Here is a 13,337-nt window from a genome sequence, read left to right on the forward strand (position 1 = left end):
AGCCTAGGCTAAGGCTGAGCATTCAAAATTAATAGTAAGTTTCCATGTCTTTTTTTTTGTGAGCTGGTTGGCAGGCCCCCAAATGTGCCAACTACAGATAAAGAAAATGTGCTTTGGCTTACAGGCCTATGTGACTTGTTTTACTGAGACAGAACACAAGCACTTTGTAGCTCAGACACCGGGCAGTTACACTGGCTGAAACCACATCACCCATGAATTTGTTAAACTGTAGTTCGGAGACCTCATAGAACACATACTCAGTACTGTATGTGGGGAGAAGAGTTACCAGAAATCTTCCTCTTTAATATTTCTGAAAAATCCTCTTTCTACAAATTTAATTTGAGAACCACTGTTCTAAATAAGCAGCAGAATTTCCTCAGAGCCTTTTCAAGACATAGGGTAAAAACCTATTCTTTTTTAAAAATTTTTCTAGAAATATGAAATTATACATTTCATAGATTTCCACTAACAGGAGAGAGATCTAGTAATATTTCTGAAGTGAACACAAATGTTCCTGTGGTTTAAGCTGCATTTTCCAGGATTGTGATGTCCCACATGCCAAATGCAAACCGCAGAAGTCCGCAGATGTATACATTAACTTAGAGAGCTTTTCTAAATGTTAGAGAAAATTCTCTGTGCTTCTCACACCTTCATCAAATCCAAATAAGACCTATACTTCCCAATGAATCCAAGAAAAGCGGCACAGGTGTCTCAATGAGACAAGTTGCATTTGAGCAGACCGAAGGGCTTTCTGTAAGTGTGAGATAAACTTTTACCACAAAAAGAAAAAAAAAAACCCTGCACATTTTCCCTCTGATGGTTGAATTCCTTTGGTTCCTGATGGTGGCTAATGTTTGATCAGAGTCTGTAGAAATAGACTGTGAGAGTTCAGAAGTGTGAGGGGCAATGTGATGACAGACCCTGTGGCTTGAGGGTCCTGGTACAAAGCTTTTTATAGTGGGGAAGTATGTAGTTTACATTGCTATCACTGGTTGGCCATGGGTATACTGAGAAACAGGAAATGAGGTAATCTTTCCTTGGTCAGCAAGGCCTGGGAGTCTGGGTGGGATGGTAGGACTCTGGGTGGACAGCCTGGGAGTCTGGGTGGGATGTAAGGAGTCTGGGTGGATGGCCTGGGAGTCTGGGTGGGATGTCAGGACTCTGGGTGGATTGTCTGGGTGTCTGGGTGGGATGCCAGGACTCTGGGTGGACGGCCTGGGAGTCTAGTGGGGCAGCAGGACTCTGGGTGGACATCCTGGGAGTCTAGGTGGGATGCCAGGACTCTGGGTGGACGGCCTGGGAGTCTAGGTGGGGCAGCAGGACTCTGGGTGGGCAGCCTGGGAGTCTGGTGGGACAGCAGGACAATGGGTGGGCAGCCTGGGAGTCTGGTGGGACAGCAGGACAATGGGTGGACATCCTGGGAGTCTAGGTGGGATGCCAGGACTCTGGGTGGACGGCCTGGGAGTCTAGTGGGGCAGCAGGACTCTGGGTGGGCAGCCTGGGAGTCTGGTGGGACAGCAGGACAATGGGTGGGCAGCCTGGGAGTCTGGTGGGACAGCAGGACTCTGGGTGGACAGCCTGGGAGTCTGGTGGGACAGCAGGACTCTGGGTGGACGGCCTGGGAGTCTAGTGGGACAGCAGGACTCTGGGTGGGCAGCCTGGGAGTCTGGTGGGACAGCAGGACAATGGGTGGGCAGCCTGGGAGTCTGGTGGGACAGCAGGACTCTGGGTGGACAGCCTGGGAGTCTGGTGGGACAGCAGGACTCTGGGTGGGCGGCCTGGGAGTCTGGTGGGACAGCAGAACTCTGGGTGGACAGCCTGGGAGTCTGGTGGGACAGCAGGACTCTGGGTGGACAGCCTGGGAGTCTGGTGGGACAGCAGGACAATGGGTGGACGGCCTGGGAGTCTATGGGACAGCAGGACAATGGTGGCTTTGGCTCACAGCTCTTTGACAGGGCTTAGGAAGCGGGAGCTCTTACTATTTGCTAGTGATCTATTTCTTCTGGAGTGTGATTTCATGATTTTGATTGATGGAGCCAGTGCATCTGATCCCTCTTTCCTCCTTGGAATGTAGCACACTGCGTGTGGTAAGCTTCTTGCCATGTGGTGAAAATTAGCCAGTCATCTGTGAGTATAAGTGATATTCCCTTCAGGCTGAAGCATAATGGGGTAGGTGTGACATCCCCATGTGACCTTCTGCTTCATAAACTTTAAAGGAGCTTTGGCCGAGAAGACAAATCTACAAAACCAAAAGGGCCTAGATGTTTTCAGGCCAGTGCAGAGTGTAGGGGTGGTTGTCTCTGCTTCACCCTTGAAGTACCGCCCCTGGTAGGCAGCCGGTAACTGCTAGGTACCTGCCCCTGCCCAGGGCGTGGCTGAGACAGGGAGAGGGGACACCATTAAGAACTGAAATGCATACATACTCACTCTTTTTGGCTACCTCGTGACCCTGGATGCCGGATGCTGGACTGCAGACCAAGTCAGAGTTCTCCAGAGAACTGGGCTGGACTGCGCCTCACCTCTCCTGGATCCCGTAACCGACCCCTTTGCTTACTGTAAGCTGACTCAAAATAAACCTCTTCTGACTATCAGATAAACTACATAGAATTGCCTCATTGATTGCAGCTCGTGGACCCTGTGATGCACTATTACTTGAATTTAGGACAGAACTTATACCAATGAGGAGAAACCTTGGTGGTGCTGAACCACTGAGATCGTTGAGGGACCATTTGTTACCACTGGATAGCATGGTTGCACTTATTAGTAAAATAATTCCCTAACACCATCTTGACCAGCTTGAGTTATGATAACCTCCAATAATTCAGATTGTAAAAGTCTGGCTAAGTTGGAAAAGATGGACTATTTCTTTGTAACCATTCATTAGTTTGCTCAGCTACTCAGTAAAATAAGGAGTATGGATTATATGTCAATGGTGTTCTATGCTGGGGAAACATGGCATTGTGGTTTATAGCATGTTCTCATGTCTCACCTCCAGAGTTTGAGTGGTAGCTCTATGGGTATAAGAACTGATTACTGACATTGTTTAAAATTTCCTGTGCATTTGTGAATTACTTTGCTTGCAAAATAGCAGTTTCTTAAACTACCATACTTTATGTATTTGGTAAAGAAAAAAGAGGATAATATATGTAAATTGGGTCCTATCAAACTAATGTTCAAAGATGTTAGCTGTTGTCTGATACCTAACCCTGTCTTTCAACAACTCTGATTCCAGCTGAGAAGGGCATTATGTTGCATTTATATTAACAATTCTGGTATTAATTTTTACTAGCTTTATAACAATGGCCACAATTAGCATTTCCAAGCACAAACTAATCCCCCCCACCGCCCCCTGCCCAATTGTTCCGTAGACTAAAGCCTGGGTCGGCAGGGCAGACTGCTCCGTTTCTAGGGTTACCAGGTCCAGTGCTGGCCCATGGTTGGTCATCAGTGGGGAGAAGTGGCTCTCAGTTGTTACATCCTTGCAGTGCTAGGATTGAAATCCATGTTTCTTTACTGGGTGTCTGCGGGCAACCATCTTAGCTCCTAGAGGCTTCATTGTGCCCGTGACACCTACATTCCAGGACTTCAAGCCAAGTTAGATATTTCTCATATTCAGAATCAGTCTGACTCCTCCTTTTCCCTTAACACTCTTGTGCTCCTAGTGAAAATTTCAGTTTTTGGGGGCTCATGTGGTTAGACCCAGAGATAACCAACCCAGAATATATTCTACTTTACTTATACCTGCAAAGTCCCTTTTACTAGGCAATGCAGCACCTTCACAGGTTCCAGTGTTGGGCTCGTGGGCATTTGCAGGAGACTTGACTTTGGCCTATACGAAAATCCTGAGCTGAAATGTACCTTTGCCTGATCTCAATGGTAACACTTGAATGCCTTCTGTATTGCCAAGTGTATTAGTTACTTTTCCATGGCTGTGATAATGTACATTGACTGAAGGACCTTCTGGAAGAAAGTTTTTATTTTGGCTTATGTTTTCAGATGAAGAGTCAATAGTGGCCAGAGAGCGAAGGGGAAGCAAGGTGAGGCTATTAACTTTCAAAGCCTAGTCCTAGTGACATACTTCCTCCATCAAGGCCGTACCCCCCAACCTGCCCAAACAGCAACACTACTTGATAGCATGTTTCCAAATATGTGAGCCTATAGTTTAGGGCATGTTTCTTATCCAAAGCACCCCACCAAGTATTATGCCACATGTCTCTACTCTTCCTATTTGATTTCTTTCCCACAACTGTGAAATCAAGTTTTCATTCATTCATTCCTTTGTTCATTCATTCATTTGTTTGTTTTAAAGATAAGGAATCATGTTTTAAAAGATTCTTGTCTCTAACCAAATTAAATTCTTATAGAAGTGAGAAAACAGAAGAGGATAAACTCCAAGCTAGGTCTGACTGAATACAAGTCCATAATGACCCCTGGGACCCTTCTTAGCATGTCTGGTTGGTTCACTATGTGCAACCAGTGGATTCCCATGCTGTCAGTGACTCAGCCCATAGGCTCCTCTCTGCTTAGAGAGCTCTTTTATACCTACAGTGTGGCCATGGACGGACTTGTCTCAGTAGCTTCTGGAACACGAGGGAAGGAGGCGTCAGCAGTCAGGATGGACAGTCTACATTACAGAGGGATAGCCTTAGCTGATAGTTCTAGAAAAGCAGCTATGCACTAGGCCTTTGCTGGTCACTTCTCAAAGAGTCTCAACGACGCCCGTTTGGCTCTCAGAGTTGTTGAGATAAGTGTCTCTGTTTTAGAGAATATGACATTAACAGAGACTTTAACTCACTTCAGGTCCCACAGCCAGAAAATGGCAACACTAGGATTTGAACCCAAGCTCTAGTATTAGGCATTGAACCTAGGACTTTCATGTGCTAGGTAAACATTCTGTTACTGGACTATACACCCAGTTGTTTAATGAATTAATTGCTTAATTTATTGATGGAGTCCCACTAACTTGCTGAGGCTGACTTTGCATTTTCTCTGGATCCCAGGGAGGCCTTATGTTTGCCTGCTTAAGCCTCTTGAATACCTGGGATAACAGTTTGTGCTACCAAGTTCAGCTCCTTATGTTTAAATATGGCCATGACTTACTAATTTCTAGGTTCTTAGGGGTGTTCAGCAGCTGTTTGTCATTCTCCTATGTTATTCTCCTGCTCTTCTCCTTTCTCTGGGGAAGTACACAAGAGGGTGGATTGTCAGGAGTGGGCCTGGGGGCCTGTTAGGGACGACAGTGGTAAAGCTGAGCCGATGGGGCCTTGCTTTAGAAATAGAGGTATTTAGCAAGCAATCTCCCCAGCAAGGGAGTCAAGAGGCTGTGGTTGGGGCAGCTTGGGCCATTATTAGGATACTGTAGACAGGGGCTTAGAATCCCCTCTTTGTTATGATTCTGAAACCACATTGAGCAACCGTTTCAGATGGCCACCATTATCTAACCCAGAACACTCCATCTACCAGTGGATGGTTTGTGCCATTATGAACAACTTTTCTTGTTCTTTCTAGACTGCTGTGGGGAGCTGCTGCCTTCTCGACCTTTAGTCTTTTCCCTTTTAAAAGTGATGGCACCATACCACTTACTCCTGAGACTCTGTGTGCATCTTTATTTGTATTAGTTCTGCATTAGACTCTTTCCACAAACATCTTAAAAACATAGGCTTACATATGTGGCTGTCTTAAAATGCTTTTGAAGAAAGTTGCTAAAAGTGATAATGAGTTGTGTGTGTGTGTGTGTGTGTGTGTGTGTGTGTGTGTGTGTGTGTGTATGCTCACTCTTATAGCAGGAGAAGCTTGTAGCTATGCATTAATAAAATATAAGAGGAACTTAAATAGATGCTTAGGAAATTATACTCTAGAGAAAAAAGAGGTGTACACAGGTTAAAAGGGCTGTCACATCCTTGATAGTTTTTGTTTCTCTACTATTGAATTTGATAGTCTGTGAAGTAGCAGGATGTAACAGTAGCAAGTTTGGTCATAATGACAGAAATTACTTTGAAATTTTGTGTTACAGATACAATTAGTAAAAGTGACTTCTGGGATACATTGAAACTTCACTCTGGTTTTATACAGTTACTCAGAAAGAAATCAGAAGAAAAGAAGATGATTGTAGGTCCCTATGTGGCCTAATATCCCTTGAAAAGATGTTTTAACTTAAGGTTGAAAAAAAGTGTTGATGAAAATGTATTCTTAATTATCGGGCTAGAAGCAGAAACATGTCTGTGTCTTTTTCTTCTTTAAAAGCAATGTATACATTGAAAGTTACATTTTAAAACATCACTTTTTCCTGCCTTCAATCTGACCTGTTGGGTCTTTACTCCCATAGCTTGAGCTGATATTATTTAACTTAACATCATGTAGACAAATTTGAACTTCAAATTGAAAGAAGGTGATCTTGCACGGGTTTATTTGCTTTCATTAATTTAGAAGGAAACTCTTTGTGACAGGAAAGTGTTTTTTAACCCCCTGCCAATTAAAACGCACCCGACGAAATTATCTCGCGTGTAATGGGACTGTAACGCTCAACAGCTGAAGCCTGCCATTTGGGGAACTTTGATGAGGCTGCGGAGAGGCGGGGCCGGCATCACCTTTCGACAGCAGTGGGAATGTTTTCAAGTTGGAAAGTATGTTCTAGATCAATTCTCAAATGAAAATGTGTCAACTTATTTTAGAGTATAAAGTCATTCGAGTTTACAGTCTCCTTGGGCTAATAATTGTAAATCGTGATGCCTCTGCCACTCATCTTTCCTGGCTGGCGTGATGAATTACTAGATAACACGGCTGGCCTAGAAATCTCAGCAATCCTGAAGCAGAGTAGATTTGGGTTTCTTACTAGACTGTGGGGTTCTGAGCAGCCTTTTCTCAGTCTTGCTGTGTCCTTCATGAAATGGAGATTTTGTAGTGGCTGTTTCTAAATCAGCTGAAGACTCACAATGCTAGTACAATTTTCGGCAGGGTTTCATTCATTATTTGCATGTACGAATGTCACTACAGGGACTTCAAAGAAATCTGAAAACTCCTCAGTAAGCTGTTTAAGACAAAAATCACTCCCACTCCAATCTATGTGTCCTTGGATGTCCATAATTTACTGAGGCACCAGATACTTAGCACTTAATGATTTGATGATGTATCAAAGAACAGTGGTTGATATAAATACTCCCAGCAGAAAGCAAGATCATTCATTAATCCATCCAACAAATAATTTCTGTGTAAAATGCTGGCAGAGTCCTGGAGATACATTAATGAGCACAACAGACAGGGCCCGTGCCTCATGGAGTTCTCAGGCAGAGAAAGCATACCTCCCGCATTATGGGGAGGTACTTTCCATTCAGCTGACTGCGGTGATTTTGAAAAGAAAATCTCCAGTTATGGCAGACTCTTTCAGCTGATTTCAAGTTGTATATTTTTTCTAAGTTGTATATTTTTGAAATGCTAAATACTGACTGATAATAGCTGCACATGGCTATTTTTTTTTCATTTACTTCAATTAAAAAAATAATGATTGTAGAATACTGTGAGTGTGATTCCTGGCACATCAGGTCTGGGAATAGTTCTCCTTGGCTGTAATCTTTTAAGACTAAGGGTGACTTGTTTAACAAGGTCAAAAACATGGATCTTGGTTCTCCTTTACACTCAGCAAGAAATAGTGAAAAATTCCTTCCTTCTTCCTCTGACTTCTCCCGTGGCATTTATTTGATTATATGAGCAATAGCGGGGACAATTCCTGTGTTCCAATCACTGTTGCTAGCTCCACAGTGACCAGTATGATCGGCACGCAGGCAAACACCCATAATAATAAGATTGTGTTTTGTATTTATGATAGGCCTTACATTGTACTAAGGGTTGTGTGTGTATAGTGACAATTAATGCTTAAGACAACTCCATGGGGTACATATTCTCACTCACACTGCACAGTTGAGACATGGAGCATGGAGAGGTGACCTGAGCAAGTTAATGGATCTAGAAAAAGGTGGAGAATGACTTCACTCCAGGAATGACACTCAGGATCCCTTGGGTTAAGTAAGAAAACTGTTTGCAGTAATTCTGGACCTCCTAGGATGTGGGGCCACAGATAGCACACCTAAGAAAAGAGGAAATGATGTCCCTTGTAAGCAGAGACGTCCTATATTTCTGTTTGGTAACAAAGATTCTTCTCTTGAAACAATTAGTTCCAGTCTTCTCTAAGAAGTCATTTACGATTTTTTTCTTTCTTCACTCTGTAGTGCCAGCAGATAAAACAAGGTTAAAGTCAATTTATTAAAATTTGAAATAAGAAAAATTTAAATACAGGGAATCACATGACAGCAATAATGGTGAAAGAAAAAAAATGATTAGTCTGGGAATATGGTTTGATGGTAGAATGATATCCCTAACATGCAAAAGGCCCAGGCTTGATCTCAACACTTAGAAATGATCGACATATAACCATAGGCATAATAACAAAATTGTGTTATTATAAGGCTAGTAGTCGTCTCAAATATTCAGTAGACAGTAGTAATAATAAAGAATCTTCTAACGTATTTTTTCTTTTAACTTCTTTGTCTCACTGCAAGATTTTAGCTGGCTCCTGACTTTTCCTTTGTGGGAATAGGTAGTGCTGTATACAAAGTGAACATGTGGGATAGCAGAGAAGAGTTAGCTCGGATTCTCTTTGTAAGAGCTTTACAGTTGGATGAGACTGTAATAACCCTTGAAAAGGAAGTCTCCTCTTCTCGATTTGAATAAGATGTATTTGGGGACACATAATGTCTTCATTTGCTAGAAAGATAATGCTCACATGTAATGGCGTAATGAGCTGTGAATTTGGATGAAGGTAGACGCGCCTGTTGTAGTAGGTGTCACACCCAGAGAATGTGGCTCTGCATCTATGACACACTGCTGGATGAAAGAGAATTAGTAGAAGAAGCTTGAACTGGGTACATGGGTTAATGGGCCAGTGGGTGTCTCCTCACAGGTATATATATGCTCATGCACATGTTCATGTATACATGCATATAATGAAAGTAGTTCATGTCTGGAACCCAGTTTGAGGTTTTAGGCATGGTACTGAGCAACTCTGTTGTTCCAGATAGGTTGCTTGGAAACAGAAGGAGGTGAGGCAGATGCTCGCCCGCTCTAAAGATGGGTGTGCCTTCAGGGAGAGGTCGCCTGTTGACTACCTCTGGGAATGTTAAAGGCAGTGTGTTTAAACAGCAGCTTGGCATGAGGGTTTAAGAAGTCCTGTGGCTAAAGATATTTGGATGCTGACCACTTTTGTGGGCCTCCTGATGTGGGTGCTGAGGAATGGACTTACGTCCTGACTAACAGTAGCAGGTGCTCTCGACTGCTGAGCGCAACCATTATCGCTACAGCCCCCAATACTGGTACTTCTAAAAACATCAGTTTATATTTCCTGACACAGAGGATAGAATTGTGATGAATTTGATAGCATCTTGGGATGGGTAAGAGGAGTCAGATTTTAGGAATCCTTTCCTGATAGACAACGAGGGAACTGAGATAAAACAATCATTAATATTTATGAAGACTCAGGGTGCCAGATAACTTCCGAACGAAGATCTCAGATGTCTTCTGTGGTCCCTCGCTGAAGCCCTGGGCTGGTGGTGCACCGACTTCCTTGCGGTGACCTTGAGCTTCGGTGTGTCAACAGCACCTTGTCATGCCGTAGATGGAGGCTGGGGACATATTAATATCAGAGACTGTTTAAACAAGGCAATAAAGTGACAACACTCAACTTGAACTAACCCAGCTTGCCAGCTAATCTTAAGGGGGTCCCATTGGAGGACGCTCGTACATTAATTAACTCTAATAGCAAGGAAGAGAGGGAGGAGAAAGAGGTTGAAAAGCATTGTTTTTTTTTTTTTTAAAAAAAAAGCCGAAGGACTCATGCTCGATTTCCTTCGGTCTTTTTTAAAGGTGTTTAACACTCCTCCAATTTGGTCAAATTATGGTCAGGACAGCAAGAGGAGCCAGTCAGCTTCAAAAGACAGAGTGTGTGAGACAGGACATGATTACTTTGCCGAATCCCCACTTTTTTTTTTCTTCCAAAAGAGACAAAGGGAAATATGCTTAAGAAGCAGTAGTGACAGCCACGGCAATCATGGAGTGGCGGGCTACCTTTGTCTCTGGGGGGCACGCAGTAATTTTTACATGTCTGCCACTGAGTGTCAAACCTTTTCTTTTCTTCTTCTTTCCATTCTGGATGGCCAAACTGATTATCTAAAATAGAAAATTAGCACACAATGGGTTTACTCTGCGATACCCCTTATACAACTAATGGCAAAGCTTGTTAATTGGTTGTAAATGCCAGCGGGTTGCCAGGATAATACTTCAGAAATAAGCGGGTATTCTGATAATTACAGCAATCTCCATCTATAAAAGCTTAAGTAGATGAAGTAGTGGCTGGCTTCAAACCAAGATTTATCCCGCTGCACTCACATTAAAAGAAAAAATAAGATGAAAACAATAATGTAACAAAACAATTATATAGCAGGAAGCTTTGTAGGTTTTCTAGATTGGGAAACCTCAGAAAGTAAAACAGTGTTGTAATAACCAGTTATGGAAAAATAGGCCATTTACATTTGTGTATAATTAAATAGTAGGCTATGCAATTTCACTTTTTAAAGTAAACTGCCTTTTCCTTTTTTTATAGGGCAACGTAGCCATAATTGCTGCATTAAAGCTTTAATGAAAGAAAAAAGCCGCAGATCAAGATGACACGCAACGTCTCCATTTGCACCGTGGCATTCTGCTTGTTTAGTAATGGGAAGCTACTGAGGAGATTAAAACTGCAGAATTCTTCATAGTTTGTTCTGAAATTGCTATAGGAAGATCATTCGGGGTCTAAAATACACACAATTTATTTTTCCACCTTCAATTTGCAAGAATTTAATGGCTTTCCTAACTAGTAGGTGGTTGGAGATATGCTTTATATTGAAGAGAAAAACTACTTCGGATCATAAAAATGATCAGAAGTGAGCGGATCAGAATTTAAATCTCCAACGATTTCCTTAGCGCACTAGAAGATTGCCCCAAATAGTGTGCTATAGTTTGTGTTGACTTGGTGAGCTATAAGAAGATATCCTTTTCAAAATATCAACAGGTTGGCTTGTGATATTGTGTGTCTGCATTCTGCGGTTCCCTCCTCACTCCAACGATATCAGGAACTGGTGCAAAGGACAGCCAGTCGTGTGGGGAGGTAAGGCCCTGGCAAGCTGCTAGCTGGCTTGTGGGAGAATTTAGTTGTTTTTTTTTTTTTTTTTAAATGGCTTCCTGTGAACTTCTTTCTCCTAAGTTTGAAATTTTCTTCCAATGTCAACTCCACATAGGTTGGCGATGTTTTCTGTAAACCATCCCTGGCACATCATGTCAGCAGAGACTGGAGACCTTCATTACGTGTCACAGCACTAAACAGAGGGAGTGGGAATTTGCTGAGAACACACCAGCAAGGAAGTAGCAAGGTCCTCAGTGCCAATGGCTAAGGGGGAAGTAGCCATATATTTACATGCATGGTATTGGTGTGAACTTTTCTTCCTTTTGCAAAAAGAACAATGCAAAAGCAACTTCTCTTACGAGAGGAAACGTGAGGGAGGGCTCCTGTGACGGCCTGGGTTCTTGGCTTTCTGAGTTCTCACTTTAGGAAAGTGATTCACTTGCTCCATGGTTTTGTTTTGGTGTTTGTTTCTCACGGGCTTGATAAAATGCATCTTTCTCTATGTGCAGTTCTCTTGGAATGAAAAACTTCAAGTACATAGCCTTCTGGCATGGCTGGCTTCCTCACAGAAGTAAGAATGTGCTGTTGGCATGGGGGCTGGAACCGCGGGTAAGCACAGCCCCGCAGGAATCGGCACAAGTGCCGGGCAGAAGCAGCCTGGCCGCTCACAGAGCATCACAGCTACTTCTGCGAGAGTGTTACTGAGGAGGGAGGCAGGAGGGGGAAAGCATGGGCTGCGGAAGACACACAGAAGCAAGAAGTATGATCTTCCAACTCCAAGATTTCACGGAACAGAAGCAGATGTTACAGGTGCCCACCCACGCTGCTCCCCTGTCAAACAGGAAAGACACCGGAGGACTGACCCCACACTCTCCAGCCTGCCTCTCCTGTGTCTGCGAGGCTGGCAGCTGATGCAGGACCGAAGAGGGGGCCCCCAGGGTACTGTGTTCTAACAGCGAGACTGTTTTAAGGTGTCTTCTTTAAGCTACATCTTTGTACGCGGCGGCAATGAACAGAGAAAATGGTAGAGGGAAGCAGCCTTTCCGGCAAGCTTGGCCGCCGTTCGCTGGAGAGCTTGGTGTGTGGTTGAGCAGAAGACGAACTTTTAGGGAAAGTCACCTGAAGCTGAACAGCAGACGAGTCAGAGGAAAAAAAAAAGAGCAACAGGGGAGGAGTAGACCCGGAGGAGCAGCACCCAGGGTGTGTTCACACTACCAGACTCCCCACAGTTTCCCTCCTCATGTGCCAAGCGGTGAGAGGCACGGACACGTGGCCCGTGCTGTCTCCACACAGGGGACACTCACGGAGAAGATCTACATCTGTAAAAAGCAAGGCCGGGAAACAACTCACCAAACGCGAGAACGTGTGGAAGTTATTTCCTAATAGAGTTTCTACTTAGAGGGAAAAAAAAAAAAAGGCCAACAAGTTTCTTGCGCCCTCACTTCAAATGTTCACTTTTAACCATAGGAGGTGGCTTTCCACATAGCTGAGACATACCTAGTTGAGTTCCCGAAGAAGAGAGAAAAAGGGTTTAAGTGGAGAGAGCCTCCTGTGTGTAGCATTGTTTCCCACATACTCAAGGGCTGTTATGATATTTGTTCTCTGGGTTTCCATCTGGCTTGGGCTTTTGAGGTCTGACACCTTTGACGTCTCTGAAAATTTATCAGTGTAGGGCATAATTTTATCAAAACATGTTTTAGCTTCTTTATGGCCTAGTAACCACTTTCCTTCTCACTTGATGACGTGAACACTGCGCAGGGCGGGCATTTGAAGAATGCCGGAGGAAGAGTTATTTTTAATTAAAGAATGAATTTTTCTCTCTGTGCTTTCACAGATCCTAATAGTGAGCCTATTAAACTGATTCTTGGAGAATCATTCTGGGGTCCACCCACTTCGGGATGAGATTATTTAAAGGGCAAAGTTCTCTGACTAGAGTTTTCTCCTAGGTAAGGAACACACTTCTCATCCACGGGAAAAGCATGGCCTGCCACGGGATTGCATTCTTGTGTGGATCCCGTGTCCGCCCCAACAGTGAGCATGTTCTCTGTTTCGATGTCAGCTGCTAACCAGTTACAAATCTGACATGTGGCTCCATCCGGGAGGAGAACTGAAGTCCCTTTGGCTTTAG

At 43.7% G+C, this 13,337-nt stretch overlaps 1 long non-coding RNA gene across 1 annotated transcript in view; it reads left to right on the forward strand.

The window, feature by feature from the left end:
* LOC128117529 (uncharacterized) overlaps window positions 1-12,657 on the forward strand; it is a 28,457-nt gene extending 15,800 nt beyond the window's left edge. The window contains exon 2 of the long non-coding RNA XR_008220834.1: window positions 10,649-12,657. This is a non-coding gene — a long non-coding RNA (uncharacterized LOC128117529). The remainder of the gene's footprint in view (window positions 1-10,648) is intronic.
* Window positions 12,658-13,337: the final 680 nt, after the last annotated feature.

The sequence above is a fragment of the Peromyscus californicus genome, unplaced genomic scaffold, assembly GCF_007827085.1.
Source record: "Peromyscus californicus insignis strain IS unplaced genomic scaffold, ASM782708v3 Scaffold_21__1_contigs__length_65335640, whole genome shotgun sequence".
Taxonomy (NCBI): domain Eukaryota; kingdom Metazoa; phylum Chordata; class Mammalia; order Rodentia; family Cricetidae; genus Peromyscus; species Peromyscus californicus.